General features: G+C 38.6%; 1 long non-coding RNA gene across 1 annotated transcript in view; it reads right to left on the reverse strand.

Annotated features, from left to right (window-relative positions):
• Nucleotides 1-6,920: 6,920 nt before the first annotated feature.
• The window catches only part of LOC147164756 (uncharacterized), a 45,807-nt gene continuing 28,875 nt past the window's right edge, over nucleotides 6,921-23,852 (reverse strand). The window contains exon 6 of the long non-coding RNA XR_015096759.1: nucleotides 6,921-7,154. This is a non-coding gene — a long non-coding RNA (uncharacterized LOC147164756). The remainder of the gene's footprint in view (nucleotides 7,155-23,852) is intronic.

Raw genomic sequence — 23,852 nt, forward strand, 5'->3', positions numbered from 1 at the left:
TTTGAAAAACCTGAAATAAATATTGTATTGTATTAAAACAGATATAATTTCAAATTAATATGCGATTAATTGCGGCTCCCTGTCAACATATTATGGTAGCTTGATTAACGCAAAGTAATTTGGGAATTTAAAAACGCCGAGCTATTCTGTAAATTGAGGCATTCGGGGGAGATGCATTTTTGGAGGTGGAGCTAGCTAGCTAGCTAGCTAGCTAACAGAACGCTGGAGTGATAAAAGGTCCAAGTATTTACGACTAAGCAAGTAAGCAAAAGGGCGTTTTCATCTATTATCGTCAAACACGTACTGTGTAATGTATGTAAAAACAAATCTCTAATTTGTCTTTACAGAGTCTTTGACAGAAAGCTGAGACATAGTTGTTTTCCAAAATAGCTATTTCACTGGCAGTATCTTAAAAAAAAAAAACGCTTGGTTGTTGGGCCATTAACATTGCACTTTAGATTGGTCAATAATAGAAATTACATACCCACCTAGGGACTGGCAAATAGAGGAAAAATATCAAAATTGTTTATCACTGAGGTCATATATAGACTAATGGATATATAATTGGATTGGTTTAAGTGTGAAAAATGTCCTTGTCTGTGCAACCATCGATTTTTCTTTTCTGTATTCCGCCATGGGAGGAAACCTTTTGGACAACTGTGGTTTAGTGTCCTAATTTCAAACATTTCACATTTTTACTGTCGGTAAATAAAGCCAACAACCACCAGGAGGCTACAGAGCAACACGCGCTGAGGGGAAAATGAGTCTGCGCCAAAATGAGGGGTGAAACGCAGGCCAAGGTGAGCCATAATCTACCGCTGAGTTCTTTGACCTCATCTGGTTGTTTGTTCATGCCTATTCAGCAGCGGCAGACTGATTGCTGTTACTACTGTGCAATTATCTCTCTCCGTGTACGGCAAATTACAGAGAGACAATACAGTTAGCAGAAGATTGTAATTGGAAAGCACTGGCAAAAAAAAATAAATGTTGGAGGGGCATGACATGTCGAACTGAATTTTTTTTTAATTTAATGCATGTTGGATGGCTTTGTATGTACAGCTTGCAGTAGGCTTGTAATTGCACTCGAAATGAAATCCTTTAAAGATGTGTCAAATAAGGCTCAACTCAATTGGGCTTACCTAGCTTGTATGATAGATAGCATTTCATTCTTTGGTGTCCGACGCAGTTGACAACATTGTTTGATCTGCTCTACTTTTTAGAATGAGGTAAATAATGCTCTGCAGCTGTTATTGAAAACTCTTCTTCTTCTTCTTCTTTTTTTTGTAAGGGATTCAGCGGCCCTCGGTCTTCTCTCGCTGTGGTACATTTAGCAGCTAAGGCGTTCCGATATTTCTCTCGGGGGGTGAGCGTTAGTTACTGAGAAATGGACTTGGCCACAGACACCACTACAAATGAATGCGCCGATGTGGTTTACTGAGTGTGAAAAGACGTTTTCCTTATCGTTGTCGGCAACTTAATTGGTAGGGCTGAATGTACAGCTTGCTGCGATTAATATTCATGCTCTTACTTGTTAGATAATAGTAATTAGAGTATCTAATTATGTTGCAGCAACTTTAATTGCAGTTTGACCGCGATTTCAAGACACTTTACATATGATAAATGGTTGCGTTTAGAGTGCTCCACATCGTCATTACATTGCTCTAGAGAAATTGGAACCAAATGATTAAAGGAGTGGTTCTCAAACTTTTTTTTTTTCTCCAAGTGCCACCTAAGAACTAATAACTCTAGAAGCACCACCGCCATGACGGACATTATAATGTTTTTTGCGTATTAGACCTAGGCAGAGGTTTTATTGTAATATATATACAGAGAGAGAGAGAGAGAGAGAGAGAGAGAGAGAGAGAGAGAGAGAGAGAGAGAGAGAGAGAGAGAGAGAGAGAGAGAGAGAGAGAGAGAGAGAGAGAGAGAGAGATCTGTTCAGGTTGTATTTTACAATTTTAAAAATGTGCAGAAAAGTTATTTCATGTTAAAGATGAATAGCTCTTAATATAAAAAGAAAAATGCACTGAGCTATCAACATCTTAAAAATGCAATTATGCCATCTAGTGGCAGAAAAATTACTTCAACACAAATCAATATCACATCCGTTTTTTTTTTTACAGTATAGTACATATTTTTACTTTTAACTAAATTTTATGAATTCTTATGAAATTACTGTATCAATGACTAACAGATGCAGCCATATTTCTATTAGTTTAACATTTTTTCCACTTTTTCCAAACTCAGAAAAAATATAATATTGTACATTTTATTGTACATTTACAACAGATCTAAAATTTGAGATGAATCGTGAGCCTGACACCCCTAATGTATAGATACACACATATGTATGGCTATGTCACGAACAGCGATGTTAGCACACTCTAGTTCTTAGAAACAGAAACATGAAGTAGACACACGTTTTACTTTAGCGGTCCACATGCTAAAAGAGTTTCACACCTCTGCCCACTCGTCTTTGAACATTTAGCAACTATTTAGAGAGATAGCTTTATTGTCTATTCCAGGTAAAAACATAAATGTTTCTTTTGTCATCTTTAGCCATCCTTGCATGGACGCGTGTGGCAAAATGAGATGAAAACAGGCTCAATCTCGCCAGAGGAATCCATTTGAGCCCAAATAGAATGACGCTTTTCCCCAAATTTAAAACGGAGAGAACAAATTTCATAACAGGCTACACTCATGAGTTCTTTTCAGTTTTGCAAGATGCGAATGTTGAAAGGCTGCCAGCAGATATGCCGTTAATCGTCGGTGGCAAGTGAGACAAGTCGGTTGTCATCCTTACTGCGACAAAGTCCCAGTGTGCTGCGGGCCATAATTGTGCATTCACACACATCCTGCTCTCTGCTCTGACTTAGGCTGTGTTTCTCATGCAGCCCAAGTCAGACTCTCATTTACATATCCCCTCTGTTGCTGCCGCCAGACAATGGCGAGATTGGAGTATAATGTTTTCCTAGCAACCCAGCTGCAGAGATGATAAGAATGATTATTACTTCCTCCCAGGCGTCGTTTCCGATGGCTTCTTGGTTCGAAATATTGGGCAAAAACCGCCGCACGAATTTGTTAACTGACTATGTTTACACGCAGTCAATATTCGGGTTAAAGTCAAAATGACGGTTTCTGAAACATTCGGGACGACCCGGTTACATCCATGAGCGAACTCCCGTATACGAATCCCGATCAAAACCGCAACACACAGACATCATTGCACGAATAGATGTCGTTTTTTTGCTTTTAACTTTCTACAGTCAATAAAAGATCCTAATAAAGAAGTCGGTTTCCTCCTAGCTCCAAAAGTGTGTTGCGTCTAAGTTACTCCATGTTTGTTTACCTCTTCTTGTGTATTTCCAGTGGTTTGCGTGACAGACACACACAGACCAAAAAATAATGTCGAAAGGCCGCAGAGAAATCTCGCTTAGCAGGTGGCAACGTAAGATGGCCGCCGCACAAACAAGCACTCTAATGCTGCATTCGAGGATGGTCCGAAGTCGGACTTTTTCCGAGTTCAAACCAGGAAGTGTGTACGGGAACGCACCGTTGAACACGGAAATGTGACGTGCCTCTACAATGGCGACCCCTTTGGAAACACAGACCGTGAATGGAAAAAATGTAATTTACTCGAGTATAACACGAGATAGTACATTTCTAACAACTGCATTGTCAAAACTGGTATCATCGAAGTCATCTTGTGGCAAAATTTGGCCAAAACCTCATTACTAAATCCCTCATGTCACATAGGATTGGTCTAAGTGAGGTCCGAGGGAGAAACGAGCTTTTTCTGAGACTTTGGAGAAAGTTGCTCTAGGACAGAAAAGCAGAGGAACATTTGTCTTAAGTCTCAAGACAATATCCAGGACAACACATCGCTACAAAAAGTGCTTCAGGACACAAAAGCAGGGAACTATTTACTTGCAATCTCAAGACAATGGTGAGATTGAAGTCTTGAATATTTAATTAGGTTGTTTTCTTTGTGCTTATAAAAAGACGGTTGAATGCGTCGCTGTTTTTTGTATCTCGTAATTGATGATTTTTTTTATAATAATGCGCTTGTATAATGTAGATGCAGTTACTGGGACCAATTGACTTGTGCGTTATCAAAGTCCAAGACCCTCTTTGAAGGCACCACAAGGGTAGATTCAATGAAAAGAGGATCGCAGTAGTACACCGATGAGCACCCACATGCTCTGTGGGTTTTAAACGTGTGAAAGGAAGAGTGAGTCAGCTCCCAAGGAACAGACACGATTAACGTGACATAACATATGAAGAAAAGAATCATAAATATGAATGCGCTTCGACTGATGAAACGAGAAGTTGTCCGTGCATTTGTGGTCGCTTTTCGGTCACGCTAAAGATGAGAGATGAAATAGTCACATCAAAGTAAAAGGATGGAATAGACATCACACATATCAGAGCGAAGGACTCGAAATGAGGCTAATTTGCCTTGATGAGGTGGAATCAAAGTGCACAAAAAAAAGAAAAAAAAGAACGCCAGAAGTTTTCAACGGTCACCTCAGATAACCTCCAATGTGTATGTGAGGTGTGACATATTAAATCATCATTTTGGACATATCACAATTATATTAGTCACATATTATTGGCAAAACCTTCATGAGTTGTATTTAGGAAAGTCTACGAGAAGAATCGCTCATTTGCTCTAAAAGTGGCCGCAAATGTTAAAAAAAAAAAAGGTTTCATTCTTTGACAATACACTTTCAGCATTTTCACTTCAAAACCAGATTTGAAAATATTTTTTTCCTTATGAGTTTTCAATACAGATATACAAGGCTGCGGGGCATCATTCCCTTTCTGATTAAAAAACAGGAAATGTGATTCATTCTTCCAGCCTGAATTGCTTTTAAGATCAGAAAGTTTCTGTCGCAAAAGTTCAAGTCACGTACATTATTAGAATTTTTGAATAAATTGCATCTATTGTGAACTAATCACAACTCCAAGCAGAAAGTAGCATAACATTACCTTGACATTGATTGAAGAAATGTTGTCCACTTACCGCAACTACGTACTAGACATTGTAGCTAATTTCAACAATGTAATTGCACCCCTCCACCCGAACAACAGTACACGAAACAAAACGAAAAAAGTGTTTTATATGCGAGTCAACTAGCATTATGCATTCCACTTTGTAGTATTTTTAAGAGTAAAAAGAAATGTGTAAAATGTGTGCTCGCCCACGAAAGTGGAGTTTTCTTGTGCTCGGGAGATGAGTCTATTCACATAAGACTCAACAAAGCTGACTTTTCTACATAGTGCATCTGTTCTTCAACTTTTACTATTATTTTGAAAAGGCACGGGCGAGTACCGATGCCATATATCGGTATCCGGCTGATACCGGCCTTATTTCAAGGTATCGGGTACTAGCAAATGCAGCCGATACCAATATCGGTTGTACGATGTTGTATAACCACATATTTTGATTGGGAATTTTTCTGACCGCTACATTATTTATTTAATTATTTAATTATTTATTTAAATTCCTTTTATTGTGTGTTCTATACAAAATGTGTATTTTATGAACAAATGAAAAAAAATATAGAAAATTTCCATTTTATTTTTTATTTTATTTTTATTTTTTTTTAAACATGTCAAATCGGTAAAATTAGCGAATGAACAATACTGAGCTCTTTAAAAAAAATAATTCAATTTTAAGGAAAAATGCTATTGAGGTATATAGGTCATTCTTTAAAATGATTTCTCATTTGTTTAATACCGAAGGTAAATACAATATTATGTCATTATGTTTAGCATTTCAATTTATTAATGATTATTTCTTCTTTCGATTTCAGGAACATTCAACTTTTGAGGCTCCCGCGCGTGTGTGTGTTTGTGTGTGCGCGAGACACAGTTACAAAACTGTCTCGGAAAGATTAAGATGTCGCCGTGAAGTATACATTATGTATGAAGGTGGAGAACTTCTAGAGGCTGTTTTGATGATGTCCCCGCTGGGCATGTCTGCATATGCGCTCGCCACTGTATCCTCACTCTACATGACAGTCAGTCTCGTCAAAATGTGGCATTTTCATCCAGCTTCGCCACCTTCTCACTGCATGTCAATTGTCGCAAGGTGGTAATGTTTCCGGTTTCAAGGTGTTTGTCGAACAACGCAAAGGAAGACGTTGCTGTGCCGAGATAAATCAGATTAGTAAATTAATTGTATTTGCCACACGGTGTAGCATCCACCAAGTAATGCAAATGGCAGCTGCTGTTGTTCCTAAGGTGTTGTTTTGAAACTGCGAAATGAATAAGCAAGGAGCGGAAATTAAATACAAGTTGTCATTCCTAGCAACACTTCTCACAACATCCTTTAAGCAGTTTTAAGGTGTCGTCTGCCTGCCGTTGTGAAGACGGACAGATATGAAGATGAATTATTATTATTACGCTCTCTTTGTGAGGGACTGCTGTCATACACCTGGATCAAGATAAACAAAACACACAAGCACTTTACAACGAGGGAAATTAAGCGGCACTACAATATGACAGACAGGACTGATGAGCAAAAATATGAGCGGCAGAACAGGAGAAGCGGCGCTATTTATTGGCCGAGAAAAGCAAAGGAAGAGACAGATAGGGGCTGATAAGCTAATGCGATCCAGGTGGAGGAACATACTGACTGGCAAAGAAGCTGATTGGATGGGAAGAAAAGGCAACAGAGCTGTTAGGACAGATCAATTAAAGAGATACAGTTGGGAGAACTTGAGGAGTGGCCGGGACTTGATTGGCTGGAGAAGATCTCACAACTACTACTACTACTACTGGATTAAGACAAAGATGGAAAGAGTGTATCCATATCCGCAAGCCACATTGACTCCATTTCATTTACAAAGTACTTAGGTGACTTTATAAACTCTCAATCAGTCAATCTAGATGTCAGCCACGTATGACTTTACCTCTCTCTGTTTTCATCATCCGCAGAGGTTGTGAAGTGAATTTCTTTTAGGTTGGAAAAAGCTAATGCTAAATGCTATCTTGGTTGACAGTTCAACAGCTATAAACAAGACAATGCACTCACCTTTCTCCAACTTTTTTTTGCTCGGTCTTGGCAGCAATTGAAAGTTGGCTGTGGAATCTCGCGCCAATCCGGTATTGGAAGCATGTCGCCAGAATAGCTCAGCGAGGCAACTCTGCAGTAAGACAACATTTCCCATGATTCTTAGACATGGAAGCAGGAAGTGGTGCTAGTTCCGGTATAACAAAAACACGCATTCTACAGATTAAACCGCAAATGTAAATTTGGAAGTAAATAGGAATTTAACAGCTATATTCCTTTTTATCATATGAATCATGAATCTTTTTAACATATGAATCGCTATGACAACTGTGGGATTAACATATACATAGCCCCCCCCCCCCCCCAAAAAAAAACGAGATGGCGAGACGGGACCTTTATTAATATCGGGACAAAACATCGGGGTTGGCGAAATCCGCCAGGTAGTGGAACCTAAGGCTAAAAAATGGGACTGTCTCTGTGAAACAGGACTTCTCGTCACACTGGTTTTCGGTGTAAACCGGTTCATATTTTCAATCTGTATAAAATGGAATACACGACAGGTAGAAAAAACAAAAACAAGACTATTTTCATAAAGTGACAAGACTGGCATCTGTTGTCAAATGTAGGGATTAAAATTAAAAGTCATCGGACCATCACTTTAAAAGTACATATTAAAAATATACTTTAGTAAACTATTTTAATTATAATATCTGTGCAACAACAAAAACCTTCCTATTACGGTATGCAATTCATCATATATATTCTGGTGGGGTAATTGGTATTTATGAAACCAATGAAATAGAAATTTACCTGAAAAGGCTGCAATAAGTAATCAGATAACAATGTATTTATTTGCCTTTAGACTTTGGCGAAGCGGCGAAACGTTCCATTACCCAAGGTTATATATACAGTGTTTCCAAGTGACCGTAAACAATAACATGTTTATGACTCCGCTGCCAAGATAGTCAGAAGACCTTGTAAGCTGCATTTTTATTGTCATTATTTACAGTAAAAGCAACGAAATTTTCTTACAAACTATGTTTGAAATGTAATTATGATCTTACATTTCCTTAATTAGTGGGCTCCACTTTGGCGTGTCCTAATTAGATGCTGGGAGTGCCGTCCACCTGAACAAGCAATGCCACTTGGTAGATTTAATTTCCTTCTACAGCGACGATTCTACAGGGCAATGCTCTTCATTTTCGTATATTCACTTTAATAAATTCAACGTTATGTTGGGGGTAAATGTAAATTTATAAAACCTGTCTTTTTGCCTCTTGCCAGAAAAAAACTACGTTTGAGGGCATGTTCCAGCAGCATGGACAGAGAACACAGCACCCCATAGACCCCCACCCGCCACCCAACCCACCGTCATCGCTCCCACAAGGAGCGACTCGGTTCGGATGCGGCAGCATACATCCTTCTGCTGTGCCACGCTGCATCATTCCAACATGCATTGAAAGCTTCTACCATCTGCTTGAGTCCATCTGGCTGTGGAGCAAAATCCAAACACAATATGATTAACCCGTGAACCTTTTTCAACACATAACAGGGCCCCATATCGGGCAACATTTCTTTAAATTGATGAGCTAAAAATACGCCATGTGACGATTAGCGTAAACCGTTTAATTCACATAACTAATTCATGAGTAGTCCGAATGATAGGTTTTGGAGATGAAACGAGCATCAATGCTGCGGCAGTTATAACTCTTTAAGCAAAGGACAAACAAAAAACAGCAAATATCACCACAGTTAACTGAGTCACTTAGTTGTGAAACTCATCTTTAGATATTTTGAATGTCTGTATTATACTGCCCCCTGGTGGCCAAGGCACGCACAAAAAGAAGCAAAATCAATATGATGCATAAATGGTTTAATTCTTTAAATTCAGTTTAATGAAGTTATTGCTGTACGTTTTTTTTTTTTTAAGTGTAATACTGTAAAGTGCTATTTTTGTAATTAAAACATGTTGGAAACATTCTTATTCATTTTAATGGAGAAAGTATGTGTTCTTAGTATCACTAACATATAATATCCTCGCATGAGGTACTTAGTAGCCCAGTCACTGTTTTATAATTAGCGATGAGGTGGGTGCTAGCTTTCCTCTAGCACATTTGCATTAAGTCTTTAGGCTCCACACCTCCTCACAAAAGTATGTTTGTAGGAATCTTTATGACAAAGTATGTTTACAGAATGGTGGTTCTGACAAGAGTTATAGAGCTTTATTTATTTTGTATTTCATGCTTGTGTGTATGTTTTAGCCTAAGTAAATTTTAGTAGAGTTGTTTATATGGCTGGAGGCGGATAAACCTACAAACAGAAAATGAGCAGCTTGCAGGCAGGAACTGAATAACACTTTTTATTTTATTTTTAAATGAGTACAGGAGGATAAACAAAGAGAACTTGAATTCCTCTGAGGTCGGCAGAAATAAATAAAAGTTGGTTCAAGAAAGACAGGAACAATGGAAATAAATTACAACAGAACTAACTTCCACTCAAGAACTATGGGGAAACAAAAGGGCTAATCGGGGCCTGAAATGCGATGAGGATTGCTGGAGAGTCCATTGGCCGAGGCACAAAAAAAAAAGGAACAAACTTTTGACACGGTAGAACATAAAAGGAGGCTATGTGTCACAAAAAAAAAAGAGTGCAGGCAGGACTAATGGAATACAGGTAGGAGGATATAGATGGATATACCTATAGGTACGACGGTGTATTAGGGTCACCCAGCGGGATAAAAATCCAAGAAAAGGCAAGATTTAAAAGTTGTCATGATGAGAACTGAAGTCGTTATGATGAGATTTAGAGTCTGCATGTTGAGATTTAACGGACACGTCAGGGTCACAACCGAGCTCAACGTGACCGGTTGACTTTAATGCTGCCACAGACGTTCTATTTCACGATTCTTTCATCAATTTTCATCGTCATGACGTCTTTAAACATCGTCTTGTCTTGTTGTTTTTTTTCTTTCTCACTAGGTGACCCTAATATGCCGTTATAGTTAGTAGATTAACTAAAGGGGGCCTAATTTGAAGAGTTTCCCTCAAGTCAGCAAAAGCCCGGCTCACGTGGGTGCAAAACAACATTTCTGTCTCTCTACAATTGGGCCAAATCTGAATATTTTGTTATTTTCCAATCTAAGTCAGTAAAGGATGGTTTGCCGGATATCTCTAAACAACGCTTGGGAATGTTGATTTCATGTCAGGGTTTGTTCAAGTTCGCAAACGTTCGCTAAATGTTAGCTAGCGAACATTTGTGAACTTGAACGAACCCTGATGAACCCTGATAGGAGCGGGCATTCAGTAGTTCACCCCTCAGTGCGATATCGTTTTAAAAGACTATCTTGAGAGATTATCTTTTGGTGTGACGGATGGTAAGAGTGATTTTACCCTCTGTTATCTGTTCAACTTTTACAACCACCAATATGTATGTATATGGTCAACACCAAGTTTGACTGAGCCATGGACTCTGTGATTGTGACGTAAAATAGAAGCGTGTTTGTTGGTCAACTGGAGTACACATGCACGCGCACGCAGGCACACACACACACACACACACACACACGTTAAACTCAAGTTAAATTGCTTTTTGTTGACCACACTTTAGGAAACAAAGGCAATGGTACATTGAAGAGTGAAGAGTTTGATAATTGTATTATTATATTTTTTTTATTCAGCCGTTGTTTGTCCTTCAACTACTTCTACAATTCTCATACAAATCAAACCATTCCAACTTCAACGTTTTCCAAAGATTCACACTTTGCGGGCTATTACTTTTCTCGTTCTTAACGTTCAGTGTTTTCCCACAAACCCCAAAAAACAGAAGGGAGAACCTAGGGGTAGGTCGGTAAGACTGAAGCTAAAGTGAAACCAGTGGAAAAAACTTTCTGGAGTTGATTGGTTGAAAACTCAAAGAGAGTGGAATAGACAAAACTGAGGATTTGACGGTAGAACCTAAGGGCAGGCAGAACTGATAAGCTAATGCAACAAACACACGGTAGAAGGACATTAGAAATGGTCGGTAATCAATTTACTGTGGAAACGAAGCGAACAGCCAAGAAAGACTGGTTAGTTGTTGATGGCATTGTTTTGAAAGTACAAGGGCAGGCAGTGTATTAAAGAAAACAGGCCAGAGAGGACTGATAAGGTAATGTGATACAAGTGGAGTGGCACGAAGAATAGCAGGGCGTTGATTGGCAGAGCAAAGAAAAGGATTAGGACGGACTAGGGTGATAAATTGATGAGATACACATGGGAGAATGAACACAAGGCCAGGCAGTGAGTTGATTTGAAAAACCTAAAGCATCCGGGAGGTAATGCGCTGACAACTCTAAGGTCTCTGCAATGGCATAAGGGACTTGACAGTAATGTTACTGAATGAAAATGTCAACACGTTCCATCGGTTGCAAATTGATTGACTTAATGTTTTGTTTGTTATGCTTTATGTTGCAACATTATGGTAACTATTACATATTTCACACCATAAACATGAATTCCCAATAGTCATAGAATGCAGCGAAAAGACCTTCTGTTCTCATCTACCTACTCTACTTTGACTTTAATGTAATTCTAAATCAATATGGTTTTCAACATGCTCTTGCAGGTAAAGAGGGTTGCCAAGATGTGAACTCTTGAGGAACTCTGAGTTTAACACTTATCCATCGATATGGAGGGTGGTGTACTCAGTCCACAATAATCTTCATATTGGCTGTATTCAGGTCCTGGGACACTGGACCTCCTGTCTGTAGGTTGACTCGTTGTCTTTGATCAGTCCGACAAGGGTGTGTTGTAAAAAAAAAATTGACAAAGCGGGAGTAGTGGAGGGTACCGAAGATGCATCCCTGAGGTGTCCCCGTGTTTAGAGTGAGTGGAAGAGGTGTTGTTTACATCCTGATATTCTGGAGTCTGTTGCTGAGGAAGTCCCAGAGGATAACCAGGTTGCTCAGTTTTCTAACCAGTTTATGGGTACAATTGTGTGGAAATGCAGAACTGAAATCCATAAGCAGCATCCTCACATAGAGTAGCATTATCCTGTTGTGTGAGTAAAGTTTCATATAGCTTTGTGGTAATTGCTTTGCATTTGCTACTTTTTCTCTGCATGTTTTAAGAGCGGAAAAGATCACAGGTCTGTTTCTGCTGTGAGACTCTTGCAGGAAGGAACTGAAGCAGAGATAATCCTCAGAATGAAGAAATGCACTAGCCCAGTGCATCACATCACAAGGTCTTGGCGTATAACCAAAACAATCTACTCTATCTTCCAATGGGTTGCTCGTTCTCTAACAGGTTTTCCACAGTATATTCCAGGTAGAATGGTTACATTTTAAGGCCATATTTCCAAGCCCTCCTTCTGGATAGGTTTGGGTCAATGCTTATCTTGTGTTTGTGTGCACACTATTGTCTTCCAACTGCCTCATCTGTGTCATCCAGTAAGCTTCTTCCCTACTCTTGTGTCATTCCCAGCTGCCGCTCTTTTCATAAGTAGTCAGTGTATAATTAGTCTCCTGGCTCATTATCAACTATAATGGCACAATGGTTAGCGCTAGACAACTCACGGTCTTTTACAGACAATCGTCACTTAGGTCAATGGGTGTTGAATAGAAAGAGCACAAACCAATTCTCGACTTTTTTTTCCCCAAACCAAGGTCGTGTCATTCAATTGATAGTTTTTCATGCAATTCAACCAAGAAAAAAAACAAAACATTCATACTAGATTACTCCACGCATCGTTATCACCATCATCCAAATCAGAAACGCTATCGGAGACATTTAGTCTGTTGATTAATTTGCCGTTTTCCATATTTGACTCATTCATCTGCCACAAGCTTCTTCTAATGACAGCCTCGTTTTCTTACAAGGACACAGCCCGACTTCCTATTTTGCTCCAGTCTTGTTTACAAGAGAGCACCTGTCATAGAAAATATACTGTAGCTTGGTTTACGTCACTTCAATTTATGGGCAACCCAGATGGGGTTTTTTCTTGGTAGGGCCGAGGTAATTAACCAAATGGACCATAACATGTGATCACAATTTGCCGATGGCTATACATTACACATGGAAAACGTGACAAATGCAATCTTCAGGATTCCACTTTTTTTGCAGGAAATTTATTAAAAGTCTCTCTCTGCGCAAGCGGTTGTTTACATCCTTGAAGAAAAAAAAAGTTTTTCGATGGTTATAGAGGCTGTAAACAAAATGTTCTTAATTAATTTTCCCATGGTGGCCAATTTAACTGAGAACTGCTGACGGAAACTGCAAGTTAGACTGTGTTGATGTCTGGAGGCGAAATAGCTTTTTATACTTTTTACGTGCGTTGTGAGACATTAAAGTCAGCCTACTGAGATGGATGACAGAAGTTATGATAGTTTTGTCTTGTGGAAAGTCAATGTTATGTACGCCAGATCTTTAGGTCATCTTGCCAATAACACATGCTCTGCGCTTAAGAACTCGTAGGGAGGTACTTCTACGGAATGGTTCAGCAGAACAGGTGACTGTGGTGCATGTCTTCTTTGCGTAAACGATTTATTCCAATGTTTCTAGTGTGTTTCATTGTTTTGAGCTTCCGGTTACCCCCAGGTGCTGACAATCAGGTGCTTGAAAAACGAGGCAATCTCAATGCAGAGATGTGGAGATGAGATTCTACGACCAGTGGCGCTCGCATGCAATAACTTCACAGTCTGGGACCAAGCTCAAGCCTCCAAGATGATAAAGCTAGCTGATGCTGGCAAAGACTCCATCCATCCACTTTTTATAGTGCTTGCACTCATTTGGGTCACGGATGAGCTGGAGCCAACTGACTTTGGGCAAAAGGTTCACTTTGAACTGGTCAGCAGCCAACTGCAGAGCACATAAAGAAAAACAAGTGTCCAAACTCAACACGAGACACGGACAATTTTGTTTTCATTGTAGCTAACGTATATTTTGAGAATGTGAGGAAGCTGGAGAATTTGAACCCAGAACCTGAGAACAATGAGACAGCCTTAGGGTTACAACCTTAAAGACCAAATGTGAGGTAATTTCATAAAATGCCAAAAAGAGTCACAAGTGAAGTAATTAAACATTGTCCCAAAAATAAAGCATGAAAAAATAATTTAGAGTTTGTATATTTGACACAATAATTGTTTTCCCGAAGTTAGGACCTCGCTACCGACAAACCCGGAAGTGATACGTCATACCGGGGACAACAATGGCAGAGCTCAATACAGAAAGTATACAAAGCAATATGCAATATGTCGATCTTAAAACGAGGAGATACAAGTCTTTGAAGAGTTGGAAGAAGAGGAGGAGGGTTGCGTTCAAAAAACTAGAATATGCTTAAAATGGTTTCAGCCATTAATATTACTCAAAAACATGGTTGGCCAACCTTACTTCACATTTGGTCTTTAAGATTACTTAGATCAACCTTAGATAAACAATGTGCTTAATTAACGTTCTGTACATTTACAAATGTCAAAGAATACAACTAAAAAGTCACAAATCCGTCTGCCAAGAAAGTGTTAGCCTGCTTGCCAATCATTAAATTAGCTTAGAGCATCAAACTCTGACCATCTGAAACGAAATAAAAACTCCCTACACAAGGTTTGAGAAAATCTGTTACTGTATTTCACAAATGACAAAGCAGCTTCAAAAACACCCTGAGGTGCACAAGGCTGCGCATGCAACAATGAATACAGCAGAAAGAAAACATTGAAGCAATATCCTGAAGGGGGGAAAAAAAGCCCATATGGACTTCTGACTAGTGATCTGAGATATGAAGACCATCTTACCTTGAGAGTGGTTTTCAAGGTCACTATTGACTTTTTACTGACCCTTGACAGTTGTTAAAGTTGTTCCTACTTTCAGACATTCAGGAATCATTTCAAAGCCAGAGATATTAATCATTTCTTACATTTTACGATTTGTTGTAAGTTTTGCGCAATTTATAGTTTCAAAAGCTTTCAACTCCAGTATTTCGTTCCAGGACTGAGAGCCAGCTCGTGCATCTCGCAGGCCCCACAAATACATGCACACCTTGTATGAACGTTGAAACGGCGCCAGAAAGCGCCATGGCTTAATCAGCTAATGCATGTCACGATTACATTTAAGATATTTCATTAACCCCAAAGGGGTAATTAGGACTATGCATTTAACATACAGTATATGAAGGAGGTGAAAATGTGCAGTAGTAGGCAGGTGCAGTTGAAGGGCAATTCATCAGTCGATGATCAGGCTGGCATACCGCTACTGCCTTCTATCCTCCTAAACTGTATGAAATATGAACTTCCTCTTCCAAATTTTTTTTAATCCCACATACCCTATAACCAATCAACACATGTGGCCATTCCCCAAAAAAATCAGCACTACTCTTGAAATCCTGTCTATTTCCATCCTTGCTAACTTTACTTTAAGGTTCCTCATTTCAACCGAGAACGCTCCTCCGGTTTAACATTGATTGTAAGGACTTACTTGACTTAATCCACTTCAACACTATATTGCGGCCAGGGAAGCCATCAATACTATCCAAAAATGCAATATGCAATATAACAGCACGCTGTGCTACACACACATCATCTGGAGCAATTCAGAATTAATATGTATCTAAAAACATGACAGAACCAGAACAACTATGAATAAAATACATCTTACTCAGCAGAGATGCGGAATATTAAACATATTACTGGTTGAAGTTGGCTGTAACAACCTTAGTCAAATCAACCAGATGCTCAGTCAATGGCGTCCTATTTATTTATTTATTTTTTTCAAAATCTCACTGCACATCACCGATGTAATGAAAAGTATAAACACTGAAATACTGGCGATCTCGTTTCAATTTACTTACTCGGTGTGAAATTTGGGCCTGTGTAATTGAATACACATATTTGTAAAAAAAATCTTTGAACAAAATGAAATTGGATAACTTCCTGTGCCACACATGATGATTTCTCAAGGCACCCTTGTTGGGAATCACTGCGGTAGTCCAACTGTGAAATTTTTAAACTGCAAGTATCTGAATGTCAGTAAGGATATAAAAATGCCAGCAGACAGAAGCGCACCCGTTTTTATGAAATGATTGACCTAAAACGACATCACAATGACATTAAATATGTGGCAGCATCCATCTGTCTGTCATAAATGACTAATCACTGATGAATGCAGATTTAATTTGTTACACAAGCTGCATTTCTTCACATCGCTGTCTACCTTGCGCTACCGTTCCCACGCCATAGACGGAACATTTGGTTCGAAGGATTTGTGTTGGTCCTCATCGGTCGTTGTGTAGGAGGTGAAATGAGTGCTTTGTTTTTTTTTTTACAGTTCATTTAAACTAGAACATTCTTCATCCGCAAATCAGTGCTGGTTTGTACCATTACGTCTTTGATGCACCGAGGAACGTCTTGGGAACACAATTAACGATTCTGTGCTCAAGAGATTCATTCAACTCAATGTCATATGACACATCATTTGATCACATTTGAACCAAGCGCACGCTCGCTGGCACGAGAGCAGGTTACGTCATCGCCATCACCATCACCACAGCTTTGTTGTGACACTTTAGAGGCTGGCATCTCTGCAGGGGTGTCATAACAACTTTTTTTTTTTAAGACAAGATTTTTTTTTCTTCTTCTGATACTCTATGCATCCAGTCAACTCAGACTTTGCATCTGGCACTTTCAGTACAAAGCTTGATTAATGAAAGAGATGTCAACTCTCAGCATAACATTACGCAGAGCCACTCTCCAGCCTCTACATCTTCCACAGACGTGATTTGGGACTTTGTGGGGAGAAGATTAAATTTTGCCAAATTAAAGTGTACTGGTGCCAAGTTATCTTTCACCATTGAAATGAGTGGAAAATCCACTAAACCCCCTCCCATTATTTGTTTTTTAAATAACAAAAACATGTGCCCAAGGTATGAGAGAAATAATATTCATATTCTGTTATCAATTTAGTAATCTGTACACTTAATTTACAAATCTATACTCTCAATTTAGTAATCTGTTATTTTTGTCCAGTAATCTGATTCCCCAATTTAGTCATCTGTACTCTCAATTTATTAATGTGTACCCTTGGTTTGTAATCTCTACCCTCACTTTTTTAATCTGCTCCCTCATTTTAGTAATATGTAACCTCAATCTATTAATCAGTTTCCTTGGTTTGTAATCTCTACCCTCACTTTTTTAATCTGCTCCCTCATTTTAGTAATATGTAACCTCAATCTATTAATCTGTATCCTTGGTTTGTAATCACTATCTTCAATTTATTAATCTGCTCCCACAATTTAGTAATACGTTCCCTCAATACAGGAATATGTTCCCTCAATATAGTAATCTGTAACCTTAATTTATTCATCTGTATCCTTGGTTTGTAATCTCGACCTTCAATTTATGAATGTGCTCCCTCAATAAACAATCTGTACCCTCAATCCAGTACCCTCATTTTATTCATCTATACCCTCAATTTATCAATTTGCACCCACGGTTTGTAATCTCTACTCTCAATCTATTAATATGCTTCCTCAATTTAGTAATATATTCCCTCAATCCAGGAATCTGTTCCCTCAATATAGTAATCTGTAACCTCAATTTATTCATCTGTATCCTTGGTTTGTAATCTCTACCTTCAATTTATTAATGTGCTCCCCCAATAAGCAATCTGTACCCTCAATCGAGTACCTTCAATTTAGTCATCTGTACCTTCAATTTATCATTCTGCACCCTCAGTTTGTAATGTCAACTCTCAATGTATTCATCTGCTTCCTCAATTTAGTAATTTCTTACCTCAACCCAGTAATCTGTTCCCTCACTTTAGTCATCTTTACCCCCAATTTACTTATTAGTACCCTCAGTTTATAGTCTATACCCACAATTTATTAACCTGTTCCCTAAATTGAGTAATCTAATTCCTCAATTTGGTAATCTTTACCCTCAATTTACTAACCTGTACTCTGAGTTTGTAATCTGTAGCCACTATGTATACATCTGTTCCTTCAATTTAGGTTTCGGAGGTTTCCCTCTTCCAACACGAGATGATTCCAATCAACAGGATCGTTATCAGGTTTATGCAGAGCTTGCTGATGAGCTGATCATATACCAGCTGTGTTGGAGAAAGGAAACATCCAAAACCTGCAGGACTCCGGCCCCCGAGGACGGCGTTTGCCCACCACTCATCTGTACCATCAGTTTTGTAATCTGTACTAGGGTACTATTGTTTTGGCCTGAACACTGCTTCAGCATGAAAAAGTTAACATGCGCCCCCTGAAGAAAATGATGTACTTTGCTAACTCTACTCTATAATTCTAACCCAAAGACAAGATTGCCCTATTTTAGAGTCATAAACATATTTACAGTAACTGTACCTAAGTCAACTGGAAGTGACTCACCCCACTATTGCATTTGTGATTGCACATGAAGAGACTGAGCTGTTGATGTAAGGATGATCTTCTATTCATTGCCCCCTTCTGCCTCCCCACTAATATATTCAGTTCCTTTCATTTGTTCTAAACTGCTCTCCATAATAACCTTACATTGAATATACTTTATCACGTATGAAATGCATGAACAAACCTAATGTACTCGGTAAGAAAATACACTTTGACAGCATAAGAAAGCCTTACATCTCCGTGGAGGGCAAAACTCCCGTAGATCTTTTGATTGTATTGTTCAAAGCCTGCTTTATTTCCTGTGGTAGCGCCTGGTTGCTTGCCCAATCACTCTTCTTTATACCTGCACGTGTGTAGTCTGATTCTCTGTGTGCTATGCAAAAAATATATAGAGCATAGAGCACATTGAATTTCCCGTTGCGGAATCATAGTGACGGTGATAAGTAAACAAAAGTCTTATTTTTGGAACGCTGTGTTGAGAAATATTACCTGATGATTTTTCCAGATATTTTCAGCCTGTTGGGCACATTTACGTAGCAACCTACTAAACGAAGCTAAACAGCAGCGTGCTGCCCTGCTCGGAGACAGGCAGATTGCCAACAAACGGCATGCTGGGAATTTGCTGTCAAGCAGCCCTAATCAGTCAGAATTCAAACAGAAACGTTTGTGGATCTACAAATGGTTAATTGAATCCCAATTCCTGTTTCTGGCTGATCTGAAATGTGTCATTGTTAATGGGCTAAAGCACACAAGATGCACAAAACAATTGAAATGATATTAAAATTCACTGGCTGGTTGTCATACCCTTCTGTTTCCATGGTGCCATGCACAACGCAGCATCCTCAAACCATTCCCAAGTCCAACAGCATTGCTGAAATCATCGTAGCATCTGTGGAATGATCTGACTATTGTTGAGAGACCCAGCTGTCAGACATTTAATTTAAAGAGCTTCGTTTTTTTGGTATTTGTTCTTTTTGTGTGTGTGTGAACAAACAGTACATAATTGACAGGACATACTCTGGTTGATCCTGTGATAACAACATAACAAAATGAAGGATCAGTCCAGCAAATCCCCTGCAAGTATTTACCCTCAACATTATTGATTTTGGTACAATTGATTTCTTTAGCAGATCCTGAGGTTTTTCTTTATTGGGAATTAGGGAGAAAAATGGTGGTTCATGCTAAGCCTGATGTGTTTGGTTCTTAATTCGATGAAGGAAAAAGACAATCGTTAGGAAAGGGCAGGCAATTTTGGAAAAAAAAGTTGGAAAGTGATTGTAAGAACGTTATATATATTCTAAAGATATGGAACTCAGAGAACATAAAAAAGCCACTCCCCGCCTCTGGTTTATGTGTTTGCAATAGACGTTGTTGGGGATTTTTTTTTTTATATTCTCTTTAATTGTGCTTTACTTAATTAACATTAAAGACAATAATTAAATGGCCTCACTAATCACATTTTAGTACCAATTTAAAAACTAATTGCAGTGACAGAATGTTAATGTCACAGAGGGCTCAAACACCTAAAGCCTTAATTACTGTGCAGCTCGCACGTACCTGTTTTTTATATGATCAGTGTTGTTGTCACCTGAGGTTCAGAATTAAGACCCAAATGCAGACAAGACTCGGGAGATGCGAAACAGAGAGTCTTTCTATACAACAGTAAAAAATAACAGAGAGCAGGGCTGGATTCAGATGGCCTTGAAGTAAACACTTGATGGAGAAACCTCAATTGAATGAGCAGGGAATGCATAGAAGCAACCTCGAACACACGGAAGTACAGCGTGCATGGAAGTGTAGAGATAGGAAACCTCGACGTACTGGGAAAAGTGTCACTCAGAAACCCCAGCTCAGGCAAGGCACAATTCTATATGACGGAATAAAGCGAGTCACTAGACAAAATAAGAGTGACAATTTCAGGGCCATAGTAAAATGACAAATGCAAAGCAACTGCAAAATAAGAGTAACTAGACTAAATAAGAGTGACTAATACAGGAGCATAGCAACTGACAACATCACAAGGAACATAATAACTGCATAGCAACTATATCAACTGACAACATCATCAAAAGGGACATAGCAACTGCAAAATAAGAGCGACAAGACAACATAAGAGTGACTACTACAGGACCACAACAACTTTGTCACAAGGAACATAGCAACTGACAACTGACAACTTCGTCATCATAAGGGACATAGCAACAGCAAAATAAATACTAACTAAACAAAATAAGAGTGACTAATACAGGAACATAGCAACTGACAACTTGATCACAAAGAACACACAAATAACCACATAGTAACTGTATAGTAACTGGCAACTTCATCAAAAGGGACATAGCAACTGAATAGCAACTGCAAAATAAGAGTGACTATTACAGGACCATAGAAACTGACAAATTCGTCACAAGGAACATAGCAACTGCATAACAACTGACAAATTCATCAACATAAGCATCCGCACAGCAACTGCAAAATAAGAGTAATTCAAGAAAATAAGTGTGACTTTTACAGGACCGTAGCAACTTTATAACAACTGACAACCTCATCACAAGGAACATAGTAACTGCATAGCAACTGTATATCAACTGACAACGTCACATCATAAGGGACCTAGCAACTGCACTGCAGCAGCAAAATAAGAGTGACAAGACAAAATAAGAGTGACTATTAAAGGACCATAGCAGCGGCATAATAACTGACAACATCATCATAAGGGACAAAGCAACTGTACAGCAATAGCAAAATAAGAGTGACTGAACAAAATATGAGTGACAAACACATCCTCATCATAAGGCACATAATGCAAGACCATAACAACACAAGGACGCCAAGGCCCAACCCAAAACACAATTCCATATGACCCAATCCAAAACACCCGTCATAACTATTTTATATAAATCCATCATCTATCCATCCATCCATTTGTCAGTCCGTCCACCCATCCGTACCGCTCATGTTTTTGATTAACGTAGCCTCTGGGGAAGGCAAGCCAACCCAAGTCAGTGCTAGTCCCATGCTTGGCTAAATTGGGGGTGTTGGAGTCAGAAAGGGCATCTGTCCATATGGAAACGAACCTTAGCGAAAAAGAAGTAGACAAAAAGAACATTTGGAGAAAGTTCAACCTAAAGACTGAATATGGGAAAGATGTGAATAAGAGGATGCTTTAAATCTTTCTGGGGGACTTTTGCTTGCCCCAGAGTGGGAATTCATATTGTAACATTTAATATAACTGAAGTGAGAAAAGCTGGTTTCAATGAATACTATAAGTATAATAAGTCCTCTGTAGGTGCCCCCTTTGGAAAACCGCTCGGCTGTGCCATCTATTGCAGATTTTTCAGGTATTGGTACCTAACTTTTTGGAAGGGTACTGGATATAATCAACAATAAATATTCATTTTTACAAGGTAACATAAGTACATTTGACTACATGTCTACTTTTACTTAAGTAAAGGAGTTGAGCAATAACTTTGACTTGTTTTAGTTTTTGGGTGGTAGTTGAGTATCTGTACTTCTATTTAAGTACAAGGCAATGAGTATTTTTGCCACATCTGTTGGAAGTTAATGAAAGCAGTGAAACATACAATACAGTAAATATTTTGAAAGTTGACAACATATTTGAATTGACACTAAAGCAAACAGAATGGAAGCAAGCCTCTACTTATCTTCAAAATAAATTGTCATTCCTGTTTTAGTAACCCATGTTCTTTCTTTAGTCTCCATTTATAGATCAGATTTTTATATTTATTACACAGCATGCTTGACACAAGCTGCCCTGTTTAGTTTCACTTCAATGAGTCTCTGTATACACGCTATTGAGAATTGCACTACAAACACACTGCCAATAATAATGACCTGTTTGAATATACTGTAGCTATAAAAATCTCGACTATGTTACAGAGTTGGAAAGAAAGAGAAGAAGAAAGAAAAAAGCACAAACCCACAGGGAATATTTCAGTGTATCCAGATGGTCGCTCTGTGTCTCCCTCACAGTGAGCCGAGCTAAAAGATTGATGGGAAATGTATCACAACACCTCCAACTTAAAATATTGAGCCAACAGTTTTTTTTTAATCACTGTTTCCCACGTCCTAATTAGGATGCATTCAATATAATATTATAGCAACCATTATGTAATATGGCTCAGCCTTTGTTTTTCTCCAACTATTTCATAAACACAATTTTAATCTACGGAGATTTTAAATTCTCCCTGTATGAAAGTGTGAATGTGGCCAGTTTGAAATGTACATTTTAGTATGCAATATTTGTTATCTATCCATTTTCCATGATCCATTTTAGAACATTTTCTCAAAGAATTTCTTGTTCAGAAGACCATCATTTCACCATTTGTCAACATTTGTAGATTGGGTCTTTTACGATAACCAAAGTTAACTTATTATATTTATTTTTTTCTAACATAAACCATGACAGACTCACTTTCCTTCACAGAACACCAAGTTTCAAAGTAACAAGAGAAATTGTCTCTTTTATTTTATTTTTTGAAAAGGAAGACTTACTGAACCAACTCAAGGCCAAACAATGATGCCAGAGTTGTTTTGTCCTCCCCTCTAGTAATAATGCATGCAAGAGGAAAAAAAAAGAAGCTTGCAGTTAATAAAAGTGAGACGTGAGAGAAATCAATAAAGAGCCACTCCAGTCCTGTAGGTGGTGTTAATTTGCATTGAAAGGTGCTAAGCAACAAACATCGAGTGGAGAAAAAGTTATATGCATCAATGGTTTAGTTTGGCCTTTCTTTGGTAATCCTGGTGCTTGTGCAGTAGGACAGCCAGAACTCTACTCCGCATTAACTGAGTGTTTCATTTTTCTTTTTTTGGGCTGCAGATAAGATAAGTTATTAAGAAGAATATGTGCGTATAAGAAAGAATATACATAGGTAGTAAAGTGAAAGAAGACGGCTCTCGTTCAAAGTAGTAAGAGTTGGTGGGATAGTGTGGGTTGCCAGTGCCTGGGGCAAACTTTTTCTCAAACCAGTAGACTCTTTTAGCGCTCCCCCATTTCACCATTTTACCCTTTCCTATCCTAATCAGGTCTATCAGCACACCAAGGTTCAGACTTGGCATTTTGGTTTTTAAAGACAGTAACTGTAGGTGTTTACTAAAAGCAATCACTTTTTCTTTGTTGCCAAAACTAATCACCTCAGTTTTGTTTTGGTGTAATTGAAGGAAATTTTAACCCAATGGTAGAATATACAGTACTCGCTGAACAAATGCAGTCCAAGAATTGACCCCTTATATCATAGTCATTCAATCAGACTGAAAACTTCCAATGGTCACAAAATAACAACTTTCCTCCATGTAGTACCTGAACCATTTAAGGACTTTTCCATTGAGTCCTAACCAGTTTTTGACCCAACTCAGATCCAATAAGACGAGAACTGACATGCATTTTTCCCAAATCGGTGTTCAACCTATAATTTTACACTTTGATAAGAGCTGATAAAGTCCGAAACCTGATTTG

The sequence above is a fragment of the Leptonotus elevatus genome, chromosome 12 (genome assembly GCF_054856555.1).
Source record: "Leptonotus elevatus isolate MCC_2025b chromosome 12, RoL_Lele_1.0, whole genome shotgun sequence".
In the NCBI taxonomy this organism is placed as follows: Eukaryota; Metazoa; Chordata; class Actinopteri; order Syngnathiformes; family Syngnathidae; genus Leptonotus; species Leptonotus elevatus.